Source organism: Zea mays, chromosome 3, assembly GCF_902167145.1.
Source record: "Zea mays cultivar B73 chromosome 3, Zm-B73-REFERENCE-NAM-5.0, whole genome shotgun sequence".
Classification (NCBI taxonomy): Eukaryota; Viridiplantae; Streptophyta; class Magnoliopsida; order Poales; family Poaceae; genus Zea; species Zea mays.
In genome coordinates, this window is record NC_050098.1 from 64,811,905 (window position 1) to 64,824,349 (window position 12,445).

Here is a 12,445-nt window from a genome sequence, read left to right on the forward strand (position 1 = left end):
CAAGCCCAGACCAAAGCATGGCGCGACCACGCAGTCATCCCGAGGGAGTTCAGCGAGGGGGACCTCGTACTCGTCCGAACAGCTCGGACGGAGTCCAAGGGCAAGTTGGAGCCCAAGTGGGAGGGCCCCTTCATAGTCAAGACAAAAGCTTCCCCCAGCGCTTACAGGCTCACAACGCCAAATGGCGAGGACCTGGAGCACTCCTGGAACATCGACAACCTTCGCAAATTTTTTGTTTGACCCATTTAGGGCTGATTTCGCCCTTGTAATTCGCCGCAAACAATCTTGTACCGGCCCGCACTCTTTTCCTCCCGGGGGGTGAGGTTTTTAACGAGGCGGAGCCATGTAATATATGTGAGAAAAATCCCCCGCAAAAACATGTGTCGAAAAAAGACCGCGACAACGGTCTTCGGCATTCGACCAATTCGAAGTCACCGCGAGGCTAAGCGCTAGCCACCCTCGCGTGCGACAAATCCGCGCAGAAGTCGCCTAAGGGTGCAGCCGGACTAAGCACAACAAGTGCGAAAAAATCCAATGTCTATCGCGAAGACTATCCGCGCAGAAGTCGCCTAAGGGTGCAGCCGGACTAAGCACAACAAGTGCGAAAAAATCCAATGTCTATCGCGAAGACTATCCGCGCAGAAGTCGCCTAAGGGTGCAGCCGGACTCAGCACAACAAGTGCGAAAAAATCCGATGTCTATCGCGAAGACTATCCGCGCAGAAGTCGCCTAAGGGTGCAGCCGGACTAAGCACAACAAGTGCGAAAAAATCCGATGTCTATCGCGAAGACTATCCGCGCCGAAGTCGCCTAAGGGTGCAGCCGGACTAAGCACAACAAGTGCGAAAAAACCCGAAGTCTATCGCAAAGACTCCGCGCAGAAGTCGCCTAAGGGTGCAGCCGGACTAGCACAACAAGTGCGAAAAAAACCCGAAGTCTATCGCAAAGACTCCGCGCAGAAGCCGCCTAAGGGCGCAGCCGAACTAGTACAACAAAAGCAGAAACGACAGCATCAAACCATCCGCGCTAAGAACGACTATAATCACACCAGCACAGCATAACCAACCATACCAGACAAAAGTACACAACGTCCTCGCAGGCACAGGCACGCGAGGGCACACAACTTCATCGTACAAGCCTTTACACATATACAAGCGAGGGCACCACACTCTACATCGGCTCAACCTTAGGAATAATTCCCATCTCTCTATAATTAAATAACATTATCCTAAGCTCCTCACCCGCAAAAAGACTTCGCAGTTCCCCTTCCCCTGTACTCGCAGCGGCCGGCAAAGACAACAGTTCCTGCCGACCAGCCCTACTCACACGAAGCCGAGCCCCCTCCTCCGCGCTAACCCTACGTTTTGCAACCGCCCTTCGTCGACGGCGCCCGGTGCTAGGGCCTGGCACGTCTGGCGCGTCCGCGGCGTGTGGCGAAGCCTCTGCCGCAGCCACGTCCAAGGCCGCAAAATAATCCAAGTCCTCCTCCGACGACTCCTCAGTCCACTCAACCGAGCTCCCGGAGTCGGTAAAATCAAAAAACTCAGATGTAGACCCACCATATTCATTACCACCTTCCGCGGTCGAAGCCGCCAAAAACTCAGTAGTAGAGGTTGCGTGCGCAGGCCCAAAATCTTGAACCTGCGCAGCAACCAAAATTCAGTACAACATCCAAAATTCCCCAACCCTAAACACCCACTACGCCACCTGCGAAGGCCCTGACGCTGCGAGAGCCTCCGCCGTTGGCTCCGCCGCCACTTCCGCCGTTGTTTCCACCGCCTCCGCCGCGGGATCTTCAACACTCGGCGCAGCTGCTGTGGGGGCATCAGGGGCGCCTTCGGCCACCTTTGGGGGCAGGTCTTCGCCGGTCGCAGCAGACGCGGGGGCAGCCGTCGCAATCGCTGCGGTCTCCGGGGTTGGCTCCAGGGCGGCCCCGGTCACAGCCTCCGCAGGGGTCGGCTCCGGGTCTGGCAGCGCGCTGTTCAACGCCCCGAAGTCGTCCACCCGCTCGCCACGCGCCGCCTAAGACAAAACACACAAAATTCAGCAAACACACGCACAACCCGCATACAGCAAACGCCAAACAAACAACAACGTTACCTGAGCCCTCGCAAGCTCGGCCCGCTCCCTGACCACCTCACGACCGTGCGGACCCCACATCCGGTCATAGAGGGCCCCGGCGGATTCCTTCACGACGGGGTCTTCGACCTTATAGACATCTCGTTCAAAATCTTCATCTGCCTGGTCGAAGACCTCGAAGTGTCGGCACCCTTCGCGGGAGAGTGCGTTCACCGCCCCCTCGCAGGTGACCAGGGAGGCGTACGACATAAACCCCCCCACGACAGCGGGGAGTTCCTGCAGCTCCTCCTGCACCCATTCCAGGCAGCGAAGCCCGGGCTCCCGGTCCGCACCTCGAACTCACCGGTCCGCGCACCCAGCTCACGATATGTATCCATAAGCTGTGTGCGCGTTCGTTCGGCCTCCGCACGCATCGCGGCCTCGGCCCCCTTCGCGCGGCTCTCCAGGGCAGTAAGCCGCTCCTGCAGATGTCCGGCGAGCTCCTTGGCAATATTGCCTTCCGCCCGTGCCAGCTTGGCCTCCGCCTGTGCAGCCTGCTCTTTGGCGATGGCTTCGTTGGCCTCCCTCCTCTCCCCCGCCAGCTGGCGCCGGAGGTCAGCCTTCTCCTTCTCCAGGGCGGCCACCCTGTCCGCCAGTTTACGACACTTGCTGTCGGAGGCCGATTTTTCACGGACAGCGTCAGCATGTTGCGTCCGAAGTCTCTCGACTTCGGCAGACAAAGCTGCCGTAAGGGCCCCCGACGCAGTACGGCTGGTGAAGTCAGCCACCTGCAGAGCACACGTAAGGCCATTGCCGTAAAAAAAAGGGGGGGGGGGGCAAGAGTATAGCTCAGCGAACCTGACTCAGCGCCTCCGTCGCCTGACTCAGCGCCTCCGTCACTCCCTTCAGCCGGCGGGTCGCCACGCCCGCCTCGTCCCTGACCAACGTGAGGGCCGACACCTCGCCTCCGGCGCCAAGCGCCTCGCCCCTCGCCTTCGGCACTATGGCGGCCGTCGCGATCGCCGCGCCAGGCGCAACTATAGCAAGCTGGCCCTCGTCCGGCCCTGCAACGCGTCAACAAATTAAAAAAAAATTAATAACAATAATAGGCCAGCGACTTACCACCAAGATAGTCGTCCACAGTAATATCGGTGCCGAAGTCGGCAACACGTTTGCCCGACAACGGCAGCGCTCGGGCCGCCTTCGAAGCCTCCGCCACTCCGCTGGCCGGCGGCACCACCTTCGTTGACTTGGAGCCTCCGGCGCCCGCCGTTGCCTCCGGCGCCTTGCTAGGTGCAGAGGCGCCCGCCTTCGCCGCCAGCGGCGGCTTGCCTCCGCCGGGGGCCGCAGCCTTCGCAGCCCCCCGCTGCCGCTTCGGCCTAGCTTCATGCAGCCTGACAACCGCCTGGCGTTTTTGCGCCGCCCCTTGGCGATCCTTGTCCATCACTGCCCACACAACAGCACCGATATTTCGCCCGTAAGGAAAAACTCTCCACTGACGAACCATACGAGATGTAAAACAGTCCTCGTCAGCCACGCAGGGGATAGGAACATTCCTAGGCCAGCAACCCCCGGTAACCCTCAGCATCCGAGCCGAAGACTCCCGGAGCTCGGGCGAAGACATCCTTTCCCCCGGGGCCGCACACGTCCTCATCAACTCTCTAGCAAAACTATCAGACACCCCAAGTCCTCCCATCGCAGTACCTAATTTTCTCTTTTTCGAGGAAGGGGCGGCCGCCGGCGCAGGGTCGTCTCTAGTCTCCACCGCCGGTTTCTTCCCACGGCGGTCCGCTTCGTCTTGACCGGGATAGCCGTCGTACGGCAATTGATTTAATTCGAAGACCCTGTTCAAACGGTCATTTGACCCGAGGATATCAAAGTTGCGCTGGCCTTCCGTCCTTGCCACGTAACGTCCCACGAGCCGCACCGCCAAGTCCTCCGCATCACGCACAAAGGCGGCCGGGTCACGGTTTCGCAAATTTAGTGCGAAGGCAGGACTTCGCACCACCCTTCCTCCGTGAAAAGGCATCTGGCGAGGGCACACTTCGCCCAACGCCCAGCCGTGTGCCAAGGGCCAGACCCCGTACGCCACGAACTCTTCAACTAAATCACGCCCACTGCTCTGACCGGCGGCGCACCGAAGGGCCCCTTCGTCTGCATCCTCTTCTGCCACTTCAAAGGGCGGATACGCAGAGTAATAATGAGAGCACATCTCAGACACGGGGAGTCCCTCATGGTCTTCGACAGTACCCTCAGCAACGTAAAACCAAAATTCATTCCAATTGCCCCACTTGTTGCGGGCGCACGGAACCAACTCCACTACGGGCATTGTGGTCTTGCCGGTCTTCGGCGTGAATGTGCATGACCCGAACTGGGCAATTTCGTCCCCAACCATCCTCTTCTGCCAATGCAAACAATAATTCTTCGCAAAAACTTCAACCGACGGCTGTCCGCCGTACGAAGTCGTCGCCCAGACATACTTCGCCAGCGCCACCATGGCATTCGGTGTCAGCTGATGTATTTGAACGTTGAATCTACGCAGGACTTCGCCAACAAACCGGTGCGCAGGCAAGCGGAGACCGGCGGCGAAGAACGCCTCGAAAACGACCAACTCACCCTCCGGCTCGGGGACTTCCTCCGTCCCCGGAGCACGAGCAACTCTGCCGCCAAAGTCAACGCGGGCTGACGTCATCCGTGACACACCAAAATCAACAGAGTCGCCGGCGCGCAACTCCTCCACCATCACGCTACTCAACGTCTCCTCAAACGAGGCGGCGGCCGGCGGCGTGGTGTCGGCGGAAGAAGAAGAGGACGGCATTGCTACGTACCGTCGGCGGCGGCGGGCGGTCTGCTTCACTCGAGCCAGATCTCCGGCGATCAAGAGCACGGCGGGCAGACGAGCAGCAAGACGGCGGGCGGCTAGGGTTTTCGCGGAGCGCGGAAGGCAAAGTTCAAAAAGCACCGACCCCCGCCCCCTTTTATAGGCAGGGCGCGGCTCTTCGGGAAACCCGCAATCCGACAGGGCGCGGCGCTTCGGGAAACCCGCAATCCAACAGTACGCCGTCCATCAACGGTCACATCGAAAACCCCCGCGGAACCACTTCGAGCGAGGGCAGCGTCTCCGCCATCTAGCGACGTCTTCGGCACCAGTGACTTTGTCGAATTGGTCCCTCGGAGGGCAAATGTTGGGGCGAAGGCAAAGACGCCACCCTTCGCTCGTCGCCTTCGCTGCAGTCGCTGGTCTGACAGAAACAAAACGGGCAGGGACACCCTTCGCTCGATTCAGCACCAGACGAAGGCCTGCGGTGACGTCTCCCCGCAGCACGGCCTCGTACTGCTCTGAGGCCCACGTGTGATCTGGCCCATTGTAACGGGCCCCGCGTGGCCGCCTTTGTGTTACGGGCCTAGTTTGTAAAGGCATTCTTGTAATTACAGCTTGTAACCCTGCTTTATGGGAATATTCTGGGGATAAACTAGGTGTCTGAGGGCACATGCGTCCTTAACACAAGGCGCTGGGCACTCAGATACCTATAAATACCCCCGCACAGTGCCCGTGAGAGGCTAGATCAATAGAGCTATTGCCCCCGAGCACGTAACCCTGTTGTCACCACTGTTCACCCTTGTTGGCCTCCTTGCTGCTGAGAGCAAGTTCCAACAACGTTTGGGTGAAAGGTTTGTCCTAACTCATCAAATCTATTGGTCATTGCATCGTTCATATTTTTCAGCTATGCCAATACGTCGTCCCGAGATATGTTCGGTTATCCTTTATGGCATCATTTTGCTCCAAATGCGTTTTTATATTATGGAGGAGTGCAACCGAATTATTATACATATGGATAGTTGTGATATATTATTGCTTTTATGAAGCCAAAGTACTTCAATTGTTGGTAGTTATGATTCTTACTATAATTTGCTTCGCTTATATTTATTCATGGGAAGAACATGTTTATGATATTTACTAATCTCTGTTCGATTATTGCTTAATTGCAAACTACATAATTAGTGTTGTCGAATAGTTTCAACTAAACGATTCATTTGTTAGTACAACCAATACTCGAGCTTATACATCATTGAGTTGGTTATTATGTGCTTCTTCCATGTGAGCAAGTTCTATAGTTCAATAAACATCTTTGGTCTCAGTGGTTGATATGGCCGATGAATCCTTACGAATCTTCTTTGCTGCAGATGGTTCGGGCACTAAGGCTGGACAGGCGCGAACAGTCCGGTTACGACGATCGGACGGTCTGCGAATGACTAGAAGCAGCAACGACCTCAGACCGTCAGACACAGCGTCCTAAAATAGGTACTAGGAAGCAAAACACTACCAAGATGTCTGGCTGGCTCAGCAGAGTCGACCCTACTTTTGATCAGCTGCTTGCTAAATATATGAAGAAGAAAGTCGTTCCACGTGACCGACCAATAAAACAAATAAAGTCAAAACGACAATTCGTGCAAAAGCAAAGGGCGACTAAACTGGTCCAAAAAGTGGTGCAACCAAGATCGCCTTGTCATCCTTCTACAGGGATGTCATGGTGCTTTCTAGTCTATTCATCGTCGATGTGTTGTCCTACTCAAGTGTGGGGTATACAATGATGAATCCGTTTACTTATTCGGGCTGGAGCACCATAAGTTTTTGACTATTGACATATTGATCAGATAGACACGGTCGAAGAGGATTGAGGACTAGCTTGGGAGCGAGGGAATTGAAGGGATTGAGAGGGCTAAAATCTCCTTCCTATTTAAAATTAAATATAAATGGGATTTTAGCCCATTCAATTCACTTCAATTCCCTTCTCCAAGCAAGTACACTTCAATTCTGTCCAACCAAGTTCAATCCTGTCCAACCAAGTTCTAAAAGAAAAGGATATTTTAGCCTCGTATTAATCAATTTTAAATAGTAAAGATATTTTAGCCACATCACTCCACTTCAATTCTGTCCAACCAAGTTCTAAAAGAAAACGAGCGCATGAATTAACCCACTGTCCGCAATGAAGACAACAGCGCTAAGGTAGTGTTTGGTTGAGGAGCCAAGTAGAACGGAGTCGTTCCATTCCTGATTCTAGGAACGGAGCCGCTCTGTTCTGTGTTTGGTAATCTGGAACGGAGCGGCTCTATTTTTTGTTTGGTTGCAGAGTGAACGGAACGGAGCGTGACTGTGAGAGCGGGATGGGAACGGAGCGGCTCCGTCCGGTTGATTTTTTGGAGCGGAATGGTTCCGGATCCGAGGAGAATATTCCCTAATTGGAGCCATTCCGTTCTAGTTCCTTTGTAACCAAACAGCAACAAAACTGGCTCTTCAACCAAACACAGATATTTATCTCCGTTAAAAGGAATAGCCGAGGTGGCCATAATTAACCTACCCGTCTCCTTTTAACCATTTTGTAAATTTTAAAATAGTTTCCCACCATTTTTCGAATTTAGATTTAAATTCAAATTGGGTTTTCAAAAATTAAACATATACAATATATTATATTCGTGTCTCGTTATCATCATAACACCAACAATACAACTTATATATCTTGTATATAACTTTATGTGGTACTAATACTTCAAATATTTTATATAGTGTGCTATTTTCTAATAAAAAACCATTATCATCTTGTAATCCCTTAACTGTAGCTTCTCCTAGTTTTTTTGTATTCCCTTATTTCTCGTCAAACATACGTTCCCTCTCATAGTCATATTTGAAGAACCTTCCTTTTGGGTGCACACATGTATGCATGACAAATCCATAAATGCCAATTATGATTCTTGATATTTGATCCTAGGCGACTCGGTCCTTTTGCCCCTAGTCTTGTTAATTCGTAGTTGTTTATAGCCATTGCTAAATTTGTCGTACCCTCTGAGGTACTCATAAATGTAGAATCCATTTAATAGTGAACCTTGAGATTGTTTGGCATAATGCATGACATATAATACACAATTTATTAAAACATATAGAGGGCATGCATGATATAAAATCACAAATGACTTTTGATATGTACTGGGAAGTTGCGTCTGCGACCTATTATGATTTTGAGTTATTGGGTTCATTAGATAGAAATGACATTCTAGGACCTCATAGGATCAATGGCAAGTGGTATATATGGAACGATCCACCTTGAGAAAAATTTTCTAATCCCTTAAACCATTTTGAGAAAACCTTGATTCAAATTCGTATGTTTCAATATGACTTTTTAAGTTTCAATCTTTTTATCTCAAATTTTGTGGACATCTTTCAAACTTACTTGTGAAGGTCACTCGGAATTCGTTTGGATTGATTTTGAATTTTAGAACCTTGATTCGGGCTGCTAGAAACTGGGCATTGTTTTGGTAACTTCCGGATCTTCAATTTCTGTCTTGCAATTCATTTGTTTTGTTGGACTCATGTATGCATCACGAACTTTTTCAAAACATATAATCATTGGCTAATGAGAAGTTTTTAGTTTGAGCGTTTTCTTCATCTCCATTAATATTAAAAGCTCATTTTCCCGACTTTGGAGAATTTTCCTCACAAACTCATTTATGGCTATTTTGAGAAATCTGTTGTGTTCATCGATCATTTGCAAGAATATCTAGTCATTAGTTGATGCTTAAGTACTATCTTGTGTATTTTGAACTTTTGGATGTTTGGACACAGTATTGGAAAACAAGACAAGATTGTTGTTGTGGTTTCTGAACCCACGGGACAATAAAATTTGTGTTCGGCAGGAGTGTTAGCGCGGACTCGCTCCGAATGGTAAGTTACGGAGGCTCAAAAGTGGATCTGAGCGCGAAAGGGTTATACTAGTTCAGGCCGGAACCCTAGTCCAGTGCAGTGCTGACAGTAGTATTGCTCGGAGTGTGTTACAGTTGGATGCTTGTGTGAAGCCGTCGGATGTCTTTGGATGGGGTTGTCTTGCCCTTTTATAGCTCAAGGGTAGATGTTACAATGAGAACTTGTATTATACTGTAATACCCAAATTTATAAATCATATGATAGTAGATGAATTTCTTGAGTGTCTTGCCTCTATTTAATGGAGCATATGAAAAACCACCTTTAAAGTTAATAAATAGCTAATGACACCTAAAACAATATGTGCATCATGCTGGGGTTTTATTGTGTGCATTCGGTGACAATATAAAAATAATGTAAATAGAAATATATTAGTACCCAAATTAGAATTTAAGACTTAAATTGGGATTCTAGAATTACAGAAAGAGAGCACAAGTTATCATGAAATAAATATTAAAAATAGATAAATTCACTCATATCATGTCTAAGATGAATATTTAATGATAAAACAAATTTACCACAAAGTTTGAATTTGAATGGGAATTCAAATTATGAATTTGAAAATAAAAAGAAATTAGAAAAGAAAAAAGAAAAAAAAAGAGAAAACGTGCCTAGGCCAGCTTCTGTTCACTCGGCCCACTAACGTTCATTCCCCGTGCGGCCCAGGATCCCTTTCCCCGCGCGCGCCGTCACGCTGACGAGTGGGACCCAACTAGCCATCACGCGCGCTCTCCGCGTTTCGCCGAAAAGTGGGGTCTGTTAGTCAGCCGCCTCAACCGTTCCGCGACTTCGCCTCAACGGAGCTCCGGCCATGGCGGAGTGCGCCGCGAACCCCGGAGCACGTTGTGTGACCTTGTCCGCCACGTTCCTATATGTTGCGCCCCCTTTCCTTCCCTCCACTACCTTCGTGCGTGAGCGCAGGAACCAAATCGTCGCTGCCATTACTATGAGAAGTGAGTAAGGGGAGAAGCGGGTCGCCGTGGAGCCATCAGCTCGTTGCCGATCCCAATTGGGTCCGAATTAGGATATCAGGATCTTCGCCCAATCTTACCGAGGGTGCGCAAACCGTAGGCGGGCGGTGAAACCGGTCGTAGCGGGCGGAATTCTCGCCGTGGTTGAAGACCTGCCACGGATCCGCGCTGCCTCGTGGACAGGGGGGATCTTCACCGTGAACCGAAGTAAGTTGAGTACCAGTTTGTTCTTTTTCCTCTCGGCGTAGCGTAGCGTGATTCAAACTAGGATTTTGCCGCACTAGCTGGCAGCGTCGCCGTGTTGGGCGTCGTGGGGGAGTACGGCTCCTATGCCATCCGTATTGGGATGAAGGGTCCAAATTAATTGGTCGGATACCAAATCTAAACTGCTGATCAGCGATCGGATGGATTAGCACAGTTATGAAATGAGATGTGATCGACACCGTTGGTTTCCGATCCGGTGGTTACTATTGCGTATCGATTCGATGAAATTAGAATCTAATCTTAACCGTAGAAAATTGATTGGGTGGTCCATCTTGGCTGATACCCCTTCGGATCGCTGACTTTACAAATAGAACCCTATGTTTTAGGGAAACAAACCGGTCGTCCATCGCCGGTGTTCACTGAGTCTCGGGATACTTACAAGGAAGCCCCTGCACTTTTCAGAAATTGACGCGCAGTCCAGAGAACAGATAAATTGGATAAATAAATATGGAAATGTATTTTTAATGTAAAAATAATTGCTAGAATTTGTTTAATCCATAGAAAATTCATATTAAGTCCAAATTTGTCTAATCTAGTTTCTATAATTTTGTAATAATATTGTGCATCACATAGTGTCTCTTTTGACATGAAAATTGTATTAAAATTTATCTCTTAATTAATCTTGTATCAAATACATAGAACATTTGGAAATTCATAACTTAAATTCCATAACTCCAAAATTAATGATTCATGTTCCTATGATCTTATTTCAATATGTAGATTATTAATATGTACTTTGTATACATGTTTAGTGTGATGTTAATTTCCTTTTTATACTATGCTTGTTTGTATTGTGGCGAGTAGAAGAGCCAGTGGTTGAGGATCCCGGAGTTCAGCAGGTAGAAGCTGTTGAGCAGGAGCTCATTGAAGACAAGTTGTGCCCTTAACCACTTTTATTACCCAATAATGTTCTTTATTATCATTTATTCCTGCATTGGTATAATTTTGATGGGACCCAATAGGTAACCCTAGACTGGTTATCCTTTTACCTTGTTCACCCCTGAATCATTTGGGTAGTTTTGCTATTGTTCTATATGGTTTTGGGATTATTATTACATTATGTCTATGTTTCAATTATTTTGTTATTTTATTATTCATGTCAAGATCATTATTTTTAATTGGAACATGGAGCTTAACTTGAGAAACACGTGCCACCACAAGGGTGGAATTGGACGCCCTTGGCTGACTAACTAGGAAATCTAGTGGAGGACTACCTTACCTGATATGGGCAAGGGCAGTAGGGGAGTAGGCGTGTAGGGAGGTTCCTGGGTTGATTTTGCTACGTTGGCGGTCAGACGGGGGATTCCTGCATTGCTCTTCCTAGAAACTGTAGCGGGTTTTCTGAAGCTAGTGGAACTTTGTAAAGGCCTCATAGTGTTACTGTGCCTCGCTTTCTTGGTAGAGGTGTATGGGAGTCGCGATCCCTTGCAGATGGGTAACATGACTAGTGGGTACAGGGTACAACCTCTGCAGAGTGTAAAACTAGTATACTAGCCGTGCTCGCGGTCATGAGCAGCTGAGGACTCTCGCATGATTAAAGTATGGAACTAAATTCAATTTGTCATTTGCATTGCATGAGATTATTTATTAATTTTGTTCTATTCTTATTATGGTTTGGTATTTACTTACATCTAGTAATTGCTAATAAAATTTGACCAACTTATTAAAAGCAATGCTCAGCTTTAACCCCCTATTGTTGATCAGCCTTACACATCACATGAACTCCCACCTTTGGTGAGTTCATGCATATTATTCGCCATGACTTGTTGAGCTATGATCTTTTGTGAGCCTACACTTGCGATATATAAACCCCCCAACAGGAGAAGAACATGTGGCCCAGGAGGAGCCACACAACGAGGAGTTCTACTTGATCTAGGTGGTGTCTCCCAGTCGACTTTATGGCGCCAAGGATGGACTTTAGTTCGCTTTATATTTATCTTTTATTTTGTAAGACTTCCGCTATGTAATAAATAATTTTATGATATTGTGACATTTATCTCTATACACTATGTTATTATATGTGTTGTCTTCTTTGGCGCATATATGAGATGCACCCGGCTTTATTCCTTAAATCCGGGTGTGACATATACTAGGGAGGGAGTTCGGCCTCCTGCTTCTGGGCCTCATAGCTTCTATGGTCTTTGTGTTGGGTCATGATTCTGGGCCTCGTGGCCCCTATGGAGTCGTCTACCGGGTCGTGTGCTGTCATACCTCTGGTATGGCGTCGCGTCCCATGCGCCTTCCTGTAGCTACTCCGATTTAGACATGGTGGTGCTTGGTGGGTTCTGTTGAGTCAGCTAAAGGCGTTGTGTAGGGATGTCTTCAGTACAACTTTGTCTTCTGTCATCCCCTACCGTCACTTTTCATCATGCGTAGGCGTATGCCTGGTACGGCGTATT